Here is a 22625-nt window from a genome sequence, read left to right on the forward strand (position 1 = left end):
TGCAGTTTTATAACTTTATTTGGCAATGAGCACTTAGCTCTCACCCACATCAGCTGTCTGTAGGTTTCTGCACGTGGCAACAGGGGCACAGGTTCTAACAGTACAAGGCTTTTTGCTGACTCTTCCTCTCATTACATTTTCTGGTCAAACGTGTCCAAAGGGTGCCCTTTGGCCCACACGGCTTTGTTGGGCCTGGCAGCAGAGTATACTAGGACTTTCCACCTCCTTGGTAGAAACTCTCCAATTTCTATGAGTAGGGAAGGGACATGGTGCATGAAGCCCATTCCATTGAAGCACTTATGAATGGTCACCATCTTGTTGATGGCAGAATGGTTCTTATTCTCTCCACTCTTCTTTCCAGGAGCCATTTCTTTTTTTGAAAAATAAATGAGCTAGTATTTATAAGTGTTTGTCTTAGACTCTGGCCTTTAGTAAGAAATATTCTTTTAAATAACAAAGAACTGTGTCTCCTCCTGCTCAGCTTCACCATCACTACAGTTAATTCTCTTTCAAGTATTTTCTCTCTAATATTTATGTCATCTTGACCTCCCTTGTGGTAGCCTATTGTTCCTGAAAGTATGTCTTACATTAGGGTACAATGTTGCATTTCATAAGAGGTAATGATACTATTGGCTAAATCCAGCCAACTGCCTGTTTTTATAAATAGTTTTATTGGAATACGGATTCTCTCATTTACAAACACTTCAATAATAGAATTGTTGATAGAACAGACAATACATGGCTTGCTCACAAAGGCTTGAAATACTTGTTATTGGGGCTGAAGAGATGGCTCAGAGGTTAAGAGTACTGGCTGTTCTTTCAAAGTTCCTGAGTTAAATTCCCAGCAAAAATATGGTGGCTCCCAACTATCTATAGTGAGATCTGGTGCCCTCTTCTGGTGTGCAGGTGTACATGAAGGCAGAACACTGCATAAATAATAAATAAATATATATTATTTATCTTTTTAAAAAATACTTGTTATTTAGCATTTTGAACAAACAGCAGAACTCTAAGGCATATTTCTATGCTACATGCCTGGAATTTAAGGCCCAGAGCAGAAAGGAAAGAGTATATCTTTTGATTTATTTCTAAATTTCATATTTGTACTGTATACCATTTCTCCCCTCACTCTCCTCCTTGTAGCCTTTCCCATTCCCCCCTCTCAAATTCACTGCCTCATTTTAAGCTATTATTGTTACATATGTGTGCTGCCTAGTTTTTATGTGAACTTGATACAAACTAGAGTCATTTTGGAAGAGGGGATCTCAGTTGAAAAACTGCTCCCATCAGTAAGCAAGCCTGTGGTACAATTATTGATAGATGATTGATAGAAGAGGGCCAGATCATTGTGGACAGTGCCACCCTTGGGCTGGTTGGTCATCCTGGGTACTATAAGAAAGCAAGCCAGTATTGCTTGTCTATATATGTTTTAAGGCTGAATACTTGGTTTTGAATATCCAGTTAGGGACCCCATCCCTGGGAAAGGCTGATTTTTCTTCTGTTATTTGTCATTGCCTGTAGTTTTCATAAAGGGGTGGGGCCTTGAAAAATTTCCCTCATCCACATCGGGATGTCAACTGGTATTGTTATTATCAAGTCTTTTTCAGGTAACCAAATTGTTAAGAGTTCATGGGTGTAGCTACCTTGTCATATACAGACGATGCCTGTCATCGCAAGAGTGCTGGTCCTCTGCCCTTCACAGGGTTTCTGCATTCTCTTGCATGTTGCGCTGTGGACGCATCAACTGGAGTTGGGTGCTCTCCCCCCCCCACCGTCCGTTAGTCCCTGCATTTTGAACATTTATGACTTTCTGTGATGGATTCCATCTGCTGCCGAAGTTCTTCTTTGATGAGGGGTGAGAGCTACGGTATATGTGGGATTAAGGATAAGTATTAAAAATGCCGTTAGAGATGGATGCTGGTTTAGGAAAGTGGCAGTGGTAAGGTATAGGTGCTATGAAGGGAGAAATGGGGAAAATGGAGGAGTCGTGTAATTGGGGAGGGGGGAAGGGCAATACAGAGGGAGGGAGGGAATAACACTAGAGATGTTTGAAAAAAACATAAGAAATCGATCATATCATTTTTTGTTTACCTAAAAAATATATGTATATGAAATTATACCACTAGGGGTGGTAATGCTTCCCTCTAAGGCCACAGTCAAAAACTCTAGTGCCAGGGATGAGGAATCTCCCTTTGGGTTCTTGGTCAAGGGAGCTCAAGAGGCCCCCAAAATGATGTAGGCTATTGCTGGTGATCTTAGATTCCGTCCAGAATTTGAAGGTGAGCCACTGTTGCTGAAGACACCGTGTACTTCAGACATAGGATTTGGGAAAAGCCATGCTGGATCTGATCTGGAAGCCTCCTCCGTGAACACAGGTTTTCATAGTACTGAGTGGTGCCATTCAAGTTGCCAAGTAAACAATAGTCTTATCCAGTTATGATGCCTAAAGACCACAACAATAAGCAGAAAAGCAAAATGTCCCGAAAGTGTAATTGTGGCCCTTACGTCTTGGGGGGTAGCCAACTGCTGTTCAGTTAGACTAAAATCTTGCTTGATAGATTAGAATTGATGCCTGATATTGTAAACCTAGCAGCTAGCATTTGGAAGCCTTGGAACAGAGAGAAAATACTTTGCTATTTTGTCTAATCAGTAAACTTTTTCTTTCTTTTCTTTTTTTTTCCTTTTTGGTTTTTCAAGAAAGGATTACTCTGTATAACTGAGCCCTGGCTGTCCTGGACTCGCTCTGCAGACCAGGCTGGCCTCAAACTCACCAAGATTGCTTGCCTCTGCCTCTGAGTGCTGGAATTAAAGGCGTGTGCCACCATTCCTAGCTTCCACCCAGAAAACTTTTAAAATTCAAACAAGATACATATTTTCTTTCTAATTTCTACTGCATAACAAAAGCTGAAATGAATCCAACTGAATTGCTCAGCCAGCTTAACTACATCACAGATAAGGGTCAATTATTTATTAGTACGTTATTGTAGGTTATAAATTGTGATTGCTCAGCCCATGCCTGTGGACCCACCTTTTTTTGTACCCGAGGTTTATTTTCCTCTTCAAACAAGGCTTATTCTCTCCTTTGACATGAAAAGAGTGACTCATCTCCCTCTGGGCAACAAAGGACCCACCTCAGGCTCATAGATATTTCCAAGTTCAACCCTGGCTTCTACAGTTTTTTTTTTAAGGCAGCTTTTATACAGTTTTATTACTGAAGATGACCACATAATCCTAGACATTCTGTTTTCTAAATCTGTGCTTATAGGAAAGTGAAGAGAAAGAATCAGATGGATCAGCTTAAATCTATCATAATTTTCCCCTGGGAAAACAGTTTGAGACACAGACAAGAACTGGTTCATAAATACAGTAAATGTTTGGTGTGTGGCTGTATCACTGTGCACCTTTCGTGATCTGGTATTTTATGTGCGAGGATGATCTATTAGCCTCTGGCTGCCTCTATTACCTCACATCTCCTTGTAGTGAATTGCTTTCCTGAGGGCCCATGTCCAGACAGATCATCTTAGGCAATTTGTCTTTAACACATCTTAAAATTATCCTAGGATTCTCCCATAATTCTTGTCACTCTTAAGAGTCTGCCTCCCCTAGATGGAACGCCTATCATTTTATAATGCCATGACATCTGTTCATAAATCTTTAATGTGTGTGCTACTGTTCAGATGGACAGATTCTTTTCTTATTACCTGTGACATTTTCATTGACTTCTTTTGCAAAGTGACATTATTGCCACGCCAGCCTGAAGAAGATTTAATGCCTGACATTTTCCACATCTATTTATCAGAATCCCTCAGAGCGTGCCCCCACTCGAACTATAAGTCCAAAGGCTTCTTTTCTTTTCAATCTAATTCCTAGAAAACTTTTCTCTAGCAGTCATTTTATTAAGGAGCTATAGCATAAAGTACAGCAGCCATCTTCTCAGCTGCATTCTGCCTTAGTGAAATAGTGTTTGAACTCTTTATTATTAAACAGTAAAAGAAATGTCCAAGTTTACTGCTAAGGAAGCAATCCCCCCAAGAATGACTTGTGTTACTGATCCTGAAACAAATAGTAATACATAGGGGATACATTTTCACTTATGCTAGTTTCACTAATTATTTCTTATTGATTCAACTAATTTACTAGGATTATTACTTCATTTAACTCATGTAGGTTTTTTCCCCCATCAACTTGACCTAAGCTAGAGTCATTTTTGAAGAGGAAACTGAATGAAAAAAAAAAAAGAAGCAAAAAGGAAAGGAACGAACATGACCGCTCCGAGGTATGGTGGAGGTGAGAGTTTATTATAGATGTGTGGGAGAGCATGGGCAGAGGCAGACACATCTGGGAGAGTCCAGTGGTCATGGCCCTGAACCATGTAGTAAGAGGGGGATGTGGAGGGAGATAGGAGAACCAAGTACAGCAGCCAGGAGGCTAAAGGTACAGAACAGGTACAAAGGTACAAAGGCAGGACCAAAATGTCTGAATGATATAGGGAAGAGCCTCTGGGGGAAGGGCAGCCCAGAACCTGGACTGGAGAATTCAGGGCCAGGGGCCGGGGTATGCCAGCCATACACTGTAACAGGTAGGGACTGAGGGATGCTGGGAGAACCTGAAGGCCAGGTCTGGCGTGTGTTAAATAGGCACCTCAGACACTTGCCTGGAGTTTGAAAGTTATCAGGAACCTCACTTGAGAAAATGCCTCTATCAGATTGGCCTGTATGCAGTCTAGGGTCCTTTTTATGGAGTAATGATTGATGGAGGAGGGCCCAGCCCACTGTGGGGATACCACCCCTGGGAAGGTGGTCCTGAGTTGCATAAGAAAGCAGGCTGAGCAAGCCATGGGAGCAAGCCAGTAAGCAGCACCCTACCCTCCATGGCTTCTGCTTCAGCTCTTTCCTCAGCATTCCTACCTTGAGTTCCTGTCTTGTCTTCTCTCACTAACAAAGTGTGACTCAAGAGTCATAAGCTGAAATAAACCCTTCTTACCCCAAGTTGCTTTTGGTCGCAGTGTCACTGTCTTTACCATAGCAATAGAAAGCCAACTAGACCACTCCAACAAGACAGTTATCAATAAACACGTAATACCCATTCCACTATGAGCTAGAACCATAATTACCAGTTTGTGACCCAAGATTAGAGCATCGTCTGCTCATATTAATGTTATTAATTCACAATTAATGAATTAATGTCCCTAATAAAACCATCGTACGAACTTTCTAAGATACTTTTGTCTTTAGGGTAATACCTCTGTCACTCTGTCTTACTCGCTTGAGGAAAGCACTCTCACTGGACCTTGAGCTCTTGGCTGGACTGGCAGCCAGCAATTCTGGGCCATCCTCTTGAACTCATGTCCTCATGCAAAGGTTCTACTCGCTGAGCCATCTTCTCAGGCCCTATTTAGGAGATTTTTAATATGGAAGCATGCTTACGTTCCTTGAATGGCCACATTTTACTATTCCTTTGATACACTGGTGGACATGAAATTCTGTAGCTTTGTGTCCTTATGTATGTGACATATATATATATATATATAAAATAAATGTTACATATATGTGTGTGTATCATACCCTTTGATTGTGACTCAGCTCCAAGTAGTGTATACTTGCTTTTATTCCCTTTTAAGCCCCAGATTTATTTTAATGTTTAAAATGTTTAAAACACCCAAAAAATTAAGTTTAATTTTAACAGAAATTTATGGTTTATTTTACATTTATTTATGTATATGTGTTTTCATTTCCTTTTAAACACAATACTTACTAGAATGTTCAAAAATTTTCAAGAGGTCTGTTTATTTATTTATTTATTTTTGAGACAAGGTTTTTCTGTGTAGCCCTGGCTGTCCTGGACTTGCTTTTTAGACCAGGCTGGCCTAGAACTCACAGCGATCTGCCTGCCTCTGCCTCCCTGGGTACTAGGATTACAGGTGTGCAGCACTGTGCAGCTGTGGGTTTTCTTTATGATTGCTGTGTTGCTCTCTTCTAAGGATGGTGTCCTAATGATCAATTGTCTCCTGCTAGGCTCTACCTTTCAAAGATTCCACCATCAAGAGATTCAAGATGACGGCGCCAACCACACAGGGTATCTGAACAGTAGCTCAGCAGTGAGAGTGGGGTGACTGGCAGGCCATATTGTGGACCCCCAAACCCCGATGTCTGTGTTTCTCAGGTGAGAGGAGAATCCACAGGGATACTCAAAGGTCCATCTTCAGGCCACCGCCCAAGCCCACTTTTTGTAGATATCTTCCTGGAACCAGAGCCGGGCAGCTCAGACCTTGGGCGCTCACGCTCACTGCCTGTGGAATGAATACCTGCCTGTACTGTGGGTGAGACTCCAAACCTGGGTACCTACTCTCACAGTCCTGAGGACACCTTCTGGGTACTAGAGCTCCTGCTTCCAAACCCGGGAGACCACACCTAACATCCTGTGGGCAACTTCCTGGTCTCATCGGCTTAGTGGTGCTCTCTCTCACAGCCCAGCAGAGAGGATACATTCTGGTAATGTGGGGGATGCACGGCTCCATTCTGCCTACTCCCCACCAGCCTGGTTTACCCAGGTCAGAATCAGCTAGCACAGCACAGACAGTGAACACAGCAGGCACAGACAGTGAACACAGGGGAGCTGAGGGAAGCATGGGGCCCAGGTTCCATTCCCCACCATCTTAAGGAAGCCTGTGGGGCACTGCAGCAGCTCTAGGCACAGAGATCTTTCCACCTTTGCCCCATCAGCATGGCTCACATACGCTGGAAACAGTGAGCCCAGCACAGACGGAGAACCCAGTGGAGCTGAGCTAGGCACCTGGCCCAGGTTCCGTGGTCCTCCTCCCCAAGGAGGCCTGTGGGGCACTGGAGCAGCTCTAGGCCCAGAGATCTTTCTGCCTGCTCCCCGGCAGCCTGGTCTACCTGGGCCAGTGAACCCAGCGGAGTGAGCCAGGCCTGGGACCCGAATCCCATCCTCCACCATCTTAAGGAGGCCTGTGGGACACTGGAGCAGCAGCTCTAGGGACAGAGATCTTTCGGCCTGTGCTCCAGCTACCTGACATTCCTGGGTCACAAACAGTGAGCCAGCCAGCAGAGACAGTGGATCCAGGAGGAACTCCCCGAGACTCCAGAGACAGGGGGATCCAGTCTGCAGAACAAGCTCCTGGAATAATAATCAGTCAAGGCTACAGACAGCCAGATGGCTAGAGGTCGGCATAAGAATACAGGCAACAAAAACCAGGTCATCATGGCTTCACCAGAATCTCCAAACATCAGTGAGTATTCTATTGCAGCTGAAACACAGGCAAATGATCTTAAATCTATAATTATGCAATTATTTGAGGCACATAAAGAAGAAACAAACAAAAAATAGAGGCACATAAAGATAAATGAACAAAAACATAGAGGCCATCATGGACAGACAGGAATGCACATTCAAACAGATGAAGGAAATAGTGCAATAGTTTTCAGAATTAGAATCAGTAAAGAAAACACAAACAGAAAAAAAACTTGGAGTTGGAGAACTTAGAAAGAACCACAAAGGTAAGCATCACCAACAGAATACAAGAGATGGAAGAGAGAATCTCAGGTGCTGAACACATGAACTCAGTGGCCTGCTCTTTGATCACCTCCCCCTGGTGGTGGTGGGGGGGTGCAGCCTTGCTAGGCCATAGAGGAAGATGATGCAGCCAGCCCTGATGAAACCTGATAGGCTAGGGTTAGATAGAAGGGGAGGAGGTCTAGGGGAGGAGCATGGGAGGAGAAGAGGGAGGAAGGGTGGGGCTGGGAAGAAATGTGGGAGGGAGCTACAGCTGGGATACAAAGTGAATAAATTATAATAAATAAGTAAACAAATAAACAAACAAGTAAAATTTCTTGCAAAGAAAAAAAAATAATATAGATTCTACCGTTTCCCAACTGCCATACTGTTGATGTAGCTCACTAACATTTAGGGGACAGACCAGTCTTAGCTGTATGCTGTAGGAAGCCATTTTCTCCTTTTCTCCCAGCTTCATTCTCCTCAAGGGTAGAGTGGAGATAAGGGTGATATAGATTCTAGGCTCACCACAGGACTTTTGTGAGGATGTCACAATAGAATGACTGTGGTTTTGCAAATGACTACTCTCTTCTAATATCAATTGTCTTATGGTGGACTGGAGAAGCTTGTGTTAGAATTTAGAATTGCCAGGGCTGAGCAGAAGACGTTTTGCAAGCAACTGTGGAAAATTTTATGCTCTTAGTCACATGACAGATCTTTCTATTTTAAGTGTTCAACTTTCTCTTTGGCTACAGTGTGCCAACTTTGGCCAAGTTTCTATTCCTCAAATCAGTTTCTTTATCTGAAACCTACCTAGCTATGTTGTGTGTACGTACTGTGGTCTAGCTTTATGTAAATCTTTGCTTAATGTGGGCAGGTTGAAAGAGACCAGATTGGTTGTCATGAGCTCTGAGGTGGAGCCCTACCCCGGCACTCAGCAGCCTCGGGACCTTGGATAAGTCACTCTACTTCCTTTCTTCTCAGAATGATCAGTAGAGCTCTTTCTTAGGGGTTCCCTTCACGGATGACTTAGAAATAACTGCAAAAGGCTGGGGATATCGCCCACTGTGGCGTGGGCTTAACATGCGTTCAGTCTGTCCCACTGTTTCCTGCTGAGGATGGCAATCATCTCTGTCCAGTGTATCCATGCTGTCAATATTGCCGACCCATTAGTAAGCAGCTGCCTCAGTTATCACATCAACTACCTGGGTATCCCAGTTCTTCTATTCTAGTAACTCTTATTTTTACTTAATAACAGCCTCAAAAGTGCAAGGTTGGTGTTACTGTGTAATTTTATTATTATAATATGACATGATCATTGTTCTATTTTATTTTGAGTTATTGGTCCTATTTTTTTTATTCTATATCTAGATGTTAAATTTTGTTGAGGTATGAATGCACAGGAAAAAAATATATGTAGTCTCCAAAGAAGTTGGTGCTAACTGCAGTTTCAAGCATTTGCGGGAGATCTTGGAACATATCTCCTGTTGACAGGGACCTGTCAGGCAGATTTCCACCACTATGATAAAACACACGAGGTAATTAACTCACTAAGAGTAAAGTTTATTTTGGCTCACAGTTTCAGAGGGCTTTCTAGTTCTTGGTTGCTTATCTCTGTTGCTTTGGGCCTGTGGCAAGGCAACGTAAAGTAATGCAACCTTGATCTGGAACAAACACACTCATCTCAGCACCAAAAAGAGCAAAGGAGGGAAAGGAAGGGGCTACGAGTTCACAGTCTCCTTTGAGGGTATGTTCCCAAAGACCTAGGGATTTCCTTCCCATCAGGCCCCTCACCCTACAGATCCAAACACCTCTCAGTAGAGTCATGTTTGGGACCGGGCCTTTGTGATATTCACGATCCAGGCTGCAGCAAGGGGGCTACTGTAACAGCAGTGCTCACAAGGGTTGTGGGAAGATGCTTTCAGTGAAGGCCTGTGGTCAGGCTTATCTGTCAGAGCAGACACAGCTGGTTTTCTGTGTATTTTCCTTCTGCACCCAGAACTTGGACTTCCAGTGTCCAGAGTGAGTGGCGTGAGAGAGGGCGGGGTGTGGAGTGCGGAGTCTCTCCAGGGAGGGAAGGAAGGACTGGCCTGGGTGGAGCACAGGGAAAAGACCACCGTTGCCCCAGGTCAAGTTTCACGAGGGAGTTTCCCTTTGAACTGAGGTGATAGCTGCAGTGACTCCTGTATGTGGCTGTATTATTTGCCCTTGGTTGATAATCCATGTTGGTTTTCCTTTCCTGTTGCTAAACATTAGCTTGATCATCCCTGTTTCCTAGGACAATGGAGGCTGCAGCCTCCAGGACTTTCCTCTGGAGGTTTCCTGCTTCCTGAAGATCTCCAGCAATGGAGGCATAAACTGTGACCTCAGAGGCCATAGGTGTCCTTATCTCTGCCTTTGCAGTTGCAGTTGTTATCTGAAACCCTGGAACGCTGCTGCGAGGCCTTCCACACAGTTACTCACCTGCTGATGGTGCTGAGCTCTGAGGTGTGCGAGCATAGCTTCTCCCACTGCTCCAGCTGCCCTCATGCACACAGATGACAGGTGCTGTGGGAAGAACGTGTGCAACTCCTGTGTTCAGATGTTGAAACTGACCCCTTCCAGGCACCAGGAGGGAGGGGTCTGGGGAGTGAGTAGGTCACAGAAGAGAAGCCCTCATGAGTGAGACATATATCCCTGTAAAGGGCCCCAGCGAGCACGCTCTGATTCCTCTTCCCATCCTGTGTAGGAATACTTAGCTTAGGAGAAGTGCGTCGTTACAACCAAACGCACCATCACCCTGAACTTGGACTTCCAGGCTCTAGAGTTGTAAGAGAGAAATTTTTGGTGTGGTGTGGTGTGGTGTGTGGTGTGGTTTGTGGTGTGGTGTGGTGTGTGGTGTGGTGTGGTGTGGTGTGTGGTGTGTGGTGTGGTGTGGTGTGGTGTGTGGTGTGGTTTGTGCTGTGTGGTGTGGTGTGGTGTGTGGTGTGGTTTGTGGTGTGTGGTGTGGTTTGTGGTGTGTGGTGTGGTTTGTGCTGTGTGGTGTGGTGTGGTGTGTGGTGTGGTTTGTGCTGTGTGGTGTGGTGTGGTGTGTGGTGTGGTTTGTGCTGTGTGGTGTGGTGTGTGGTATGGTTTGTGCTGTGTGGTGTAGTGTGGTGTGTGGTGTGGTGTGGTGTGGTGTGGTGAGGTGGGGTGGGGTGTGTGTGCACGCATGTGTGTGTAGGTGCACAAGGGGTGTATTTTCCCATGTGTCTGTGGAGTCCAGAGGTCAACTCTGGGTGTTCTTCCTCAGATGCCAGGCACCTTGTACTTTCTTTTTTTCCTTGAGACAAGGTCTCTCGTGGCCTGGAGCTTACCAAATAGGCTGGCCAAGAGCCTAAGCATGCACCTGTCTCCACTTCTCCACCGACAGGATCACAAATGTGCCGTCATGCCCAGCTTGTTTGGAACATGGGTTCTGGGTGTGGAACTCATGCTCTCGTGTTTTAAGGACAAGGACTTTGTCAACTGAGTTATTTTCCCTGGTCCCAATTCCTACTCTTTAAGCCACCAAGTCTGTGGGATTTTGTGAATGCAGCTGGAGCCTGCTGAGACAGGAGGTCCTGTGATCCCGTCTCTTGGTTCTTGTTTATGCTCTGAAGTTGTCACAAATTAAAGACCCTCTGCTAAGACAAGTCCCCACACACCATCAGGATCCGAGGACACAGGCCACGCTGCACCTTCGGCATGGTTTGCATTTGGCCCCAGTGACTTGTGAGTGTTTCTCCTTTCTTAATTAGTGGGAACATGGTTATGATTCATGATACCACCTGCTACTAAGGGTTCACACTTCTGCCAAAGCAGCTGGACCAGCCACAAGGCAGGCAGAGAGAGAAGCTCCTGTCTCCCCAGTCCTTGGTCAAACAAGATAACATGGCTGATGGAGATGAGGTCATGCCATGTGTGCAGTGGATGTCATCACAGGAAGTTGCTCCCCTCAGGAAACCTGCCTATGCTTCCTGCCCTTCCTGCCTTCCTCGTCAGCTGCCTTCCACCTGTCTTGCTAGGAAGTGAGGGAAGCCCATGGTTTGGGGAAAGTCCTGTTGCTACAAAACTAACATTTTTTCAGTTCGATGAGACTCAAGCAGTCAGCAGAAAGTACCATATGGACTAGCTGCGTTCAGTCCCACTTCCAACCTGTCCCTGTGTCACCTGGTCTGATTTGTGAACAGAACACAACACATGTCTGGTTTTATACGTTCCAACAGGCCTTTCCTGTCATCGATCTGCTGTGCCATACAGTATCCTTGTGGAGTGTATTAGGATGCCTGGTAACAGACAACTGAGGTTAGGTTTGAAGAGGCATGCTACCTTTTCTGTAACCAGATCCTTTCAACGGACCAGGGGCAGGAGGGGATCTACAGGGAATTCTGCTGCAGTGATGCACTGCATGGGTGATGTTCAATTACTCAGCTAGTTAAACACTCCGAAGGATTTTCCTTCTCCTAAAATAATCCTCCCCCTCCTCTCTTTTTGCTATGCTTAGAATGGAACTTTTTCCTTACCCATACTGAGCATGTGCTCTATCCCTGAGCTACACCCCAAACACTGCTTTATTGTTACGCTTTGACTCTTGCATGTAATACTTATGTATTAATATATATTTATAATAAGAGTATGTATGCACACATATTCCATATTTTGAAAGATATATTTAGCAATAGAAAAACGAACTAATAAACCTCCTCTATAAATCTTTGCCTTTCCCCAGGGCACCTACGCCTGTCTAAGTTAAAGGCCCTTCATATTCTGCAATGATTCTCCACCCCGCTCAGCTTCTTACATTTCTCCTACATCCCTTCTCTGTTGTACCAGGGACTTCACAAAGTGCTTTACATTGCATTGCCACTTTAGTCCTAATAACAACGTTACAGGGCGGGAACTGTCATTATCTGTGTATTGCATGTGAGGAAACAGATGTTCCGGAGCTAAAGCAACAAGCTTATGTTGACGTGGTTGGAAGAGGGCAAAAGGAGATCTTACACCTATTTGGGCTGTTGAGAGGGTAGGACTACTGTGTGGCTTTTCCCTTTGGTCCTTTCTTCTCTCCAGTGGTGCCTTTCCTCTTAGCATCCACACCTTCTCCATGCCTTCATGTGCACAGTTCTCTGACTGTACCAGTCTTTCCCATGATACACAGTACAGCATCAGGACCACTGAATGTGTTTGGAAATGAGGTCAACTAAACAGGGCAAGTGCTGAATGGTAAACTCACTCTCTGAGGGCTAGAGTGCCCTTTTCCAAAGTCCCAGAGCTACCAGTTTGGACTAAGTATCAGATTGTGCTTAATATTGGCTGGATTCACTATTAGCATTTTCGGGGGGCTATTTTAAAAGGAAGGGCTTCTTTTGTGTGTTAGTAGTTTATTATTTGGCAAAATGTTGACTTCCTTATGGGTAAGGGTTGGATCTTAGGAGCCACCAGTATGAATACAATTCCTGGTTGTCAGTTAAGTTCTGAAAACATGGGGCCCAGGCAGCTGGTGCACACCTTTAATCCTGGTACTCTGGGAGAAGACTAAGAATAAGAGGAGGAGGAGGAGAAGGAGGAGGAAGCAAGCAGATATCTATGAGTTTAAGGCCCACATAATCTACAGAGTGAGTTTAAGGTCAACCAGGTCTACATACTGAGACTCTCTCTCTCACACACACGTACACCTTCACCTGAAACAGAGCAGGGAGAGGGCATAAGAGATATGGTTATTGTGGAAAAAACTGACTTTTCCCCCCAAAGCTTCTGTGTAATAGTTTGTGAAGTGGTTCTTTTTCTCCTTTCCTCTCAATATTATCTTGTTGTTTTGTTTGCCAATGCAACATTATCTGGGTCCTGGTGTCTGTGCATGGGTCGTAAGAGGTTCCTTGATGGCTGCTCTTTATCCATTTCTCTTCATGCATGTGTGTCATGAATGCCTTTTGGAGCATCCTTGGAGCTCAGATCTGATCACACAGCTCAGCACCCAGTTAATGAGCCTTTTGGCTCCACTGGCAGCCTAGCCCCAGAGTCCATGAATCCTTGCCTCTCTAGCATACCCCTTGCAATCTCTGCTCTCTCTGTTAAGAGGATCCACCCATGCAGCTCATCCCTTTTAAACACCACCATATCCATTTCCCCCCCAAAAAAATTTACACGTGTAGATATGATAAAGTTTCTCAAGTTGTTTGAAATCTTAGACCTTTAATACCATATGGAATTTCTATAAAGATTTTATAGGAGGTTAAGTAGCTTTTTCATCTTCTTTTAAGCCATAAACTGACACCTTTATTCAAGAATAAAATATCTAGATTTGGGCATTTTACAGTGAAAAATATTAAGTCTTGAATGTCAAAGCACCTGATTCCTTTTACTCAATACTTCTCCTTTTTTGAAAAATAGAGAATGCTTTTTTTTTTCCTATGGCAATGCTATCACTTATCGCCAATGAAATTGCTTTACAATTATTCAACACGTGGCATTTTTCCCCCAGGAACATTTCACAAAAATTTAAGAGGGCTGTGATTTAGTACTCCTGTACTGGTCAATCAAAGAATCCACGCTGCCGGACAAAGCCGCTCTGAACAGCAGAGGGCGCTGGTGTACACAGTACGGAATGCTTCTGGAGAGCAGCTGAGCAGATGCGCTGACCCCGTGCCGTCATCCTAGAGTCTGAATAGGAATGAATTCGGTTCTCAAGAGCTCTGTCACTCAAGCCTGGAAGCCCAGCTTTTAAAACTGTGGGTCATAAAGCCATATGGTACCAGCTAACTCAGTGCGAGGGTCATAACAAAAATTCTGGACGTTCAAAATTAAGCACAACGAGCCTGAGGTGTTTCTGGTGGTGCTCACTCACGGTGCATCATGTGACTCCTCTGCAGCGTTGGCAGTGACTGACCTACACTCCCGCTTCGAACTGTACGTTCTGTTAATACCACACATCGCCAGGGAACACGGTCTGAAGTGCCTCGGTCTGGATCCAAGACTATTGTCACACATGTCCAATTTTGGAAAACAGATATTTTCTTTATTTGCCTCCTATAATTCTGATTCAGCATGTTAAGTATCAAATGCGTTTATCTTTGGACTGTATTGCGCTAGAATATTTGGTTTTAAAGACTGTTGTTTCTGCTCCTGACTTGGGTTTCATAAAAACTTGCTAGATGAGGGGCTGGAGAGGTGGTTCTTGTGGAGGACTCGAGTTCACTCCCAGTTCACAGCTGTTGGTAATTCTAGCTTCAGGGCTGGCTTGAACTCCTGATCTACCCGCCTCGTTCTCCCTGGGATTACAGGTGTGTGCTATCATGCTCAGAAGTGGGGCATGTTGTTACAGTCAAGGTAGTTGGAGACATTCCTAGCACTTTATAGAGAAAAGCCACATACTTTTAGCCATCCTGTAAGGTTGGTGGCTTTCCTCCATGATGAAAAACAGTCTCCAATGCCTGTTATTATTGTGTGTATTTGTGTGTGTGCATATGTGTGAATGTGCATGTAGACATCATGGATGGGTGGTGGCTGTCTTGTCCAGTGCTTTCTAACTTATTTTTTGCGGTAGTCTCATCGAGCCTAGTCCGGCCAGCAGGCTTCAGGAACCCTCCTGCCTCTGGCTCTCCAGCGCTGGGATTGCAGGTGTGCAGTGCCGTGCCGTGTTTTTCTCTCATTGGTGGTAGGAATCGAGCACAAGGACTAGCGGACTCGCTTTACCAGCTGAGTTACTTCTCTGGTCTTTCCGCCAGAAACGACTTCAATTTCCTTTATCCTCGCTGAGAGAGAGAGAGAGAGAGAGAGAGAGAGAGAGAGAGAGAGAGAGGACAACTTGTAGAAGTGAATTCTTCTCTCCTACCGTGTGGGTCTTAAGGTCATTCATGTCAGTGAAAAACTCATCCATCACAATCTAATGCCAGATCTGAATTCCATTTTATATGTAACACAAATTATGTTAAAAAATTTAAAAATCACATTTATTTATTTGTTTGCATGTTTATGTGTGGGTGTGTGCATGCCATGGCACATTTGTGACAGTGCGAGGGCAACTTCTGCTGTGAGGTCCTGGAAGCCACGCTGTCAGGCTTGGTAGCAACTTGACCTGCCCAGCACCCCACCTGGCCACAAATCAGCATTGCTTAAACTGAAGTTAAATTATTCATTAAGTGATACACAAAACATAAATATTATAAACACATATTAGATGCACATGTCCACACACAATGTCCAACTGTGCAACATTTACTGAATGCAGACTAATGTTTTTATATTTTTAACAAACACAATTTCCCAATTTACCATTTGAGCACACAGTTGCTATTCCATGTCCCTTCCCATTTGTTTTTCTTCCATTTCCTTCCTTTTCCTTTCTCTGTCTCTTCCTTTCTCTTTCTTCTTCTCTCTCTTCCCTTGCTTTCCCTTTCTCTTTTCCTTCCTTTCTCTTCTTCTTTCCCTCTCTCATCTCTTCCTTTCTCTTTCTCCTCTGCTGCTTGCTTTTCTTCTCTTCCTTCCCCTTTCTCTTCTCTTTCTTTCTTTTCTCTTCCTTTCACTTTCTATTCCATTCCTTTCCTATTCTCTTCCCTTCCTTTCTCTTCTCTTCCTTCCTTTTCCCTTCCTTTACCTTTCTCCTCACTTCCTTTCCCTTCCTATTTCTCTTCTCTTCTCTTCTTTTCCTGTCCATCTGTCAGTGTGCATGAGTCTGCAAAGCATTTACAATAATTGGACAAGATGCTTACAAGTTTTTTGCTGCATTTCCTGACCAAGGTACATAACAAGTCAAGGAAGCGACTGCCTGACATTTGGTTGGTATCAAGAAGATGCAAATAAATTGGAAGAGGTCAGCTAAAATGACAAAAAGAAGGAAAATTGAAGCAGTGAAACAGGTAATGCTTCACTGAGCAGCCAGTCAGCTAGAAGAGAGTGGGCTCTGGAATGTCTATGAATCTTTTCTTTTCTTTTTTTTTTCTTTTCTTTTCTCTTTTCCTTTCTTTTCTTTTCTTTCTCTTTCTCCCTTTCTTTCTTTCTTTCTTTCTTTCTTTCTTTCTTTCTTTCTTTCTTTCTTTCTTTCTTTCTTTCTTCTCTTCCTCCTCCTCTTCTTTTAAGATTTGTCATATATTCAGTGTTCTGCCTGCATGCCAGAAGAGGGCACCAGATTTCATCATTGATGGTTGTGAGCCACCATGCAGTTGTTTGGAATTGAACTCAGGACTTCTGGAAGAGCAGGCAAGTACTTTTAACCTCTGAGCCATCTCTCCAGTCCCCATCTATGAATATTTTCAAGCTGGAATAAAATGGGAATTGCTTTACTATTTTGGCGGGCCTAAAAAAATGCACTGAGTTTAGATACAAAAAAATAATACTGTGTGCCACCACCAAGGGTAGTAAATACTTTTACTTTAATTCTCTGTTGACCTCTGCTTTTGACATTCTGTTTCTACTGTGGTAGATGGCTAGAGTGACCAGTTGTTTGGTTTTAGACAAATTTTTTTGAATTTGGGACTGTCAGTATTTAAGCCAGGACAGTTTCAAGTAAACTAGGCCAAATTGTTGCTTATTGACTGAATTATTAACTGACTGAATTGATTAATTAATTACATAAAATGACCATAAAGTGGGCCTAGCCTACTGTGCATCTTTGGACATGGGAACGTAAGGTCAGGTTGCCAGAAGTCTGGTTGGCACTCGGATTTCAAATCTTGAAGATATGCTAAAGAGCTCCCTGTCTGTTGAGCCACAGCACAGCCTGCTGTGTAGCTCTGCAGCCGCAGAGAAGCCAAAGCCTGCTCTCCCTGACTCAACACAGGGGCACCTGGAAAAACAGAGCACATGGTTTAAAGTTGCTCAGTAGAACTCGTTCTGGGACTTCTGCTTAGGTGAAACCAACAATGTTTAATGCCTTGGTGGTGGCATCTAAACACCTCTCACTAGTCAGAGTGTGGTGCTTCTGGAGCCCACGGAGGGAAGCCTGCTTCAGTGCACAGGCTTGGCAGGAGCCAGCTGAGAAGTGTTTGGACAGTGTCAGTGGCAGCTGGTCACTTTTTGGTAGTGAAAAATGACAGTATGAGGAGAATAGAAGCATCTGGTGAGAAAGCACACGAAGGTCCTCAGAGAAGCAGGAGTCATTTGCAGAAGCTTCATGGACCAAGTCTGTGTCTGTAAGGGCAGAGAATAACATCATGACGGAAAGGACAAAGCACAGCCCACCCACCACCAGGGGGCAGGCTGGTCCCTTCAGGAAGGAACTACAGAGGCTGAAAGTTGACACTGTTAGAGCCTGGGCCTGGAAAGGTAATCAGATCCGCTGGGAGGAAAAAAGCCGGCATCTTTGACTCGCTCAGGATTCCACTCCTGATTTCATGTCACTTCTGTGTCTGAATCAAAGACTCACTCAGTGGCTGGGAAGGAGCTGACTGACTGGCTATGGGGCTGATCTCCACCCATTTTTCCCACTGAAAAGGTCTCTTGGGGACTCTACGCTCAAGACATTTTCTAGATGCCCATCCTATGGCTCCTTCAGTCTTTCTGGTACTGTTTTTCTGCTTTGTTCCCTCCAGGTTCCTGGCCAGCCAACTGAACACCAACCACTGCTTAAGAATCAGATGCAATGTTAAGTTTTCTCACACTGGGCAAAACACAAAGATCAGCCCTGAAGTCAGTGGTTCTCAACCTGTGGGCCATGACCCACATTGGGGTCACATATCAGATATTTACATTTCTATTCAGAACAGCAGCAAAACTACAGCTACGGAATAGCAACGAAATAATTTTATGCGGCCGTCACCACAACACGAGGAACTGTGTTACAGGGTCGCAGCGCTGGGAAGGTTGAGAACCACTGCTGAAGGATGTGGGAGGGTTTTCCTTGCCTAATGTTCTGTGGGCATCCACGACTTATTGGGTAGGGCTATTAATCTACTTCATGGGCACACGCACATCAAACGGATCCCTCTCAAGCCAATCTTGACTTCCTCCTTCTGGACTGAGCTGTGAAGAGAACTCCTAGTGAGAGGAGGGAGATGTGGAGGGAGCAGATGGTAGGGAAGTAGGGATGAACCTCCTGTTCATAATCTGCTTGAGCACTCACAGAACAGCATTTTTTTTTATTTGCCAAGTTCTTGACTGTCCTCCAAACCAATGTGGTCTGGAGGTGAAAAGGTTAATAACATGCAGTAGGTCAGGGCTCATTCTTCTGCAGAAACAAATTAAATCTGCCATATTTTTCATTGTTTGCTTCTATCACATACTAGGTCCCAGTGAAAAGGCAGGTGGAACATCACTGCATCTTGAACATCAATCACTAGATCATCAACATCACTAGATCACCAACACTACTAGATCACCAACCTCACATCACTAGATCACCAATACCATTAGATCACCAACCTCACATCACTAGATCACCAATACCACTAGATCACCAACCTCACATCACTAGATCACCAACATCACTAGCTCACCAACATCATATCACTAGATCACCAACACCACTAGATCACCAACATCACTTGTAGAGTCCAATCCTGGACAGATGTCTCCTGTTTCCCACGTGTCCTTCCATTGAGTTCTTATCATAAACAGATGGCCAGGCATGGTTATGCTCTCCCTATAGACAGCATGCACAGAGAGGAACCGGTCCCTTAACACTGACTACTCAAGCCCCAGAGACTCACAAGCTGGTCCTCCACGTCCAGAGGCTCAGAGCTCTAAGTCTTGAGAACTGCAGGCTTAAGGCTCCAAGCTTTCGAAGCAGGAGGCTTCCAGCTGGATCAGAGACTTAGTGCTTGAGGATCAGCATGCTGCTGCCCGAGGGCCCTCTAGAGTCAGAGCTGCTGGCACTGAGTGTCCATAGCCCTTGCCAGTGCTGCTGAGCTCTTGCAGCTCTGGGCTTGCAGTCTTTATGCCCAGCCCTTTTCCTCTGGCATCTTCACCCCTCTCCCCCTCTCCATGTCCACTGTTTTTCACTCAGTCTTACTTTCCTGATGATCTGCCCCTGAATGCTCTCTGGAATCCTTCAGCCTGTTCCTAGTGTTGCAGCTCTGTCCTTTGGGTCCCAGGACTCTCAGCTCCTGGTAATGGACTGTGGTGATGAATCTTCATTGTCAGCTTGGTGTGACTTAGAGTCCCCCGGGAGACAGCTCTGCTGTGTTTGTGAGGATGTTTCCAGAGAGGTTTAACTGAGGCGTGATGAGCCGCCCTGATGTGACACCTCCCTGTGGCTGGGCTCTTGAACTGAAGAAAAGGGAGAAGGAGAAGGCGTGCCCTGGGGCATCCATCCCTCTCCTGTGTCCTCAAAGTGTGGTCAGCTGTCCTTGTTGTTACAGCTGCAGCTGCTCTTGCTCTCAGCCCTTCCCTGTCACGATGGACTGTGTCCTCAAACTTCAAGCCAAAGGAAACCTTCCTTTACCCAAGCTGCTTCTGTCTCAGTGCTTGGATGGTAAATGAGAGAGACTATGAGCGTGAGGCTAGCCTGGGTTTAATAGCAATGTCCAGGCCAGTCTACAGTAGAATATATGGCAACACCCTAAGTCAAAACAAAATAAAAACAACAGAAAAATCAAAATCTGAAAACCAGCCACCCTTTTACAGCTTGGCTTATTTAGGTGGAAAGTAAACATTAAAGGATTTTACATCAAAGACCATCAATAACCTCAATGGTCCATAAAACAACTCTTCGACAGTGTGTGTGTATAAATAGTGTATTTTGGTCATCTTACACCCCCTTATTTTCTTTTATTCTCCTCTCTGTTCCTCTAAATTCTTTCTTACCAACAAGTCACCCTCCTACTTTGATGTCTTTTTATTTATTTTGGCAATCCACTAAATTCGATTAAAATTGCTTGCATGAGCATGGGCAGGGAGTTATTTACTGGCATATGGGCAGTTTAACCCTGGCTCCTCCATTGGTGTTGGTCACCACTGTGTATTCACATCTACGATAGCCATGTCACGTTCTGAGGACAGCATTTCACAGCACTCTTCACGGTCTTCCAGACCTTTCGTTCTTTCTATCTCCTCTTCCATGAAGATCTTTCCTGAGCCTTGATGCAGGTGATATCAGTGTTTGGCTTAGGACTAAACACTTGACAGTCATTTACTTTCAGCACTTTGATCAGATGTGAGTCTCTGCATTATCTACCACCCACTGCAAAGAGAAGCCTCTGTGAATAAGGCTAAAACAGCTCTAACCTATGGACATAAACATGAATGTTAACAATTTAAACAGTGACCAGCAAGACCCACACATGCTAGGCAAGCACTCTACCACTGAACTGCATCCCTACCATCAGGAAAGGATGAATCTTATCTGCTTCATTTCCCTAAGAACTCTATGGAGTATTGGTGCTGAAGACAGAGAGAGCTTTCACACTGTTGGTGTCATGCCAGGGTCTGGAGTGCAGGCTGACTCATTGATGTCTTTCTAGGTATGCTTTGTAATAATTTTATTCACATGGGCTCTTGGCATGGAAAGAAATTAATAGAGCCAGGCAAGGTGGCTCACACCTTTAATCCCAGCACTGGGGGAGGCAGAGGCAGGAGGATCTCTTAGTTTGAAATCAGCCTGGTCTACAGAATGAGTGCCAGGACATACAGGCTATACAGAGGAACTCTGTCTTGAAAAAAAGAAAGGAAAGAAAAAATATTAAGGAGAGGGAGAATTTTTTTCTATCAAGATGAAGGAGGGAATATATATATGGATGTTAGGAGATTGGATGAAATCATGGAGTTTGTAGAGACTCTGTTTCCTGCCTCTGGAATCCAAACAGGGTTTCATGAGAAACAGAAATGGAAGAAAAACTTCCCATTCCACTCCCTGGCTCTTGCCTCAGTCCTTCACTGGCTGAGGCTTCTCTCTTTTTTAACATTTTATTTTTTAAAGTATTATTTTATTTATGCCTATATGTGAGTGTCTGTATGAGTGTCTGCCATGTGTGTAGGTGTCCACAGAGTGCAGGAAAGAGAATTGGATTTCCTGGAGAGCTGCCTGATGTGGGTGTTGGGAACTGGACCTGGGTTCTCTGGAGGAGCAGCAAGCACTCTTGACTACCCAGCCCTCTTATTAGGAGATAGAAATATTTCATAAGCAAAATCCGACCTAATTGCTGACCAGGTTAGGATATACTCATCAGTCCCTCGAAACACACACTGAATGATGATCCCAGAAACCTGAAAGCTCACAGCTGGTGGGCTGGTACCGTCTAGTACACTCACATAGCCACTTGTGAAATACGTGTTGTGGTTATTGAGGGTCAATTGTGTGAGCTCTTGAGCCTCTTTGTGCCACTTGTAATCATAACAGCAGTTAATTAAATAAGTTTTCCATGATCCATTTTATTTAACAAATGTAATGGCTACAGATACCAGCCATAGACTTTTTTGTTTGTTTGTTTTCAAGACATGGTTTATTTCTTCTTTTTTCTTTTAAAGATGTATTTATTATGTGTACAATGTTCTGTCTGCATGTACACCTGCACGCCAGAAGGGGGCGCCAGATCTCACTATAGATGCTTGTGAGCCACCATGTGCTTGCTGGAAATTGAACTCAAGACCTTTGGAAGAGAAGCCAGTACTTTTAACCTCTGAGCCATCTCTCCAGCCCTGAGACAGGGTTTCTTTGTGTAGCCGTGGCTTTCCTAGACTCGATTTGTAGACCAGGCTGGCCTTGAACTTACAGAGATCTGTCCACCACCCCCCCCCCCCGCATGCTGGGATTACATGCACCACCGTACCTGGCTTCCACACATGATCTTTATGTCCAGCGTGAACAAAGTCAGTGAACAAAGAACAAAGATCCTCTTTCTCTATATGACTTATACTTTATTCTAAAAGATACAAACCGCCTCTTAGAGAGCTAAGCTCTCTAATGCTTAGATGCTTTGGTGAGACCTAACATATGTAAATTGTTCAAAATGTTGCTTAGTTTGGTGTGGTTGAGACAACTGTAAGAAGGTTGGAAGAAATACTTCAACGGTCTGGAAGGATTCCACACTCAAAATACTCCACAAGTGTCCTTAAATTCTTCTTCTATTTTAGGAAAATCAAAACTAGAAAAGCACAAATACAGTTCATGAAAGGAAAAAAAAAAACAACCTCAAAGACATCCAATCAAGAAACTCAAAAGAAGGTCTTGCACCCACACAAAA

The 22625-nt window shown here is 44.3% G+C and overlaps 1 protein-coding gene across 2 annotated transcripts in view; it reads left to right on the forward strand.

The window, feature by feature from the left end:
* The window catches only part of LOC132648601 (Wilms tumor protein 1-interacting protein-like), a 30866-nt gene extending 15195 nt beyond the window's left edge, over window positions 1-15671 (forward strand). Inside the window, exons 3-5 of one of the 2 annotated variants that reach the window (XM_060370709.1) lie at window positions 4168-4287; window positions 6015-7249; window positions 13994-15671. The gene's annotated coding sequence lies outside the window, so the exon portion shown is untranslated. Of the gene's footprint in view, window positions 1-4167; window positions 4288-6014; window positions 7786-13993 lie in introns of those variants that run through there. The other variant, XM_060370708.1, reaches the window with a different exon arrangement.
* The last annotated feature ends 6954 nt before the right edge of the window (window positions 15672-22625 follow it).

The sequence above is a fragment of the Meriones unguiculatus genome, chromosome 17 (assembly GCF_030254825.1).
Source record: "Meriones unguiculatus strain TT.TT164.6M chromosome 17, Bangor_MerUng_6.1, whole genome shotgun sequence".
Lineage (NCBI taxonomy): Eukaryota > Metazoa > Chordata > Mammalia > Rodentia > Muridae > Meriones > Meriones unguiculatus.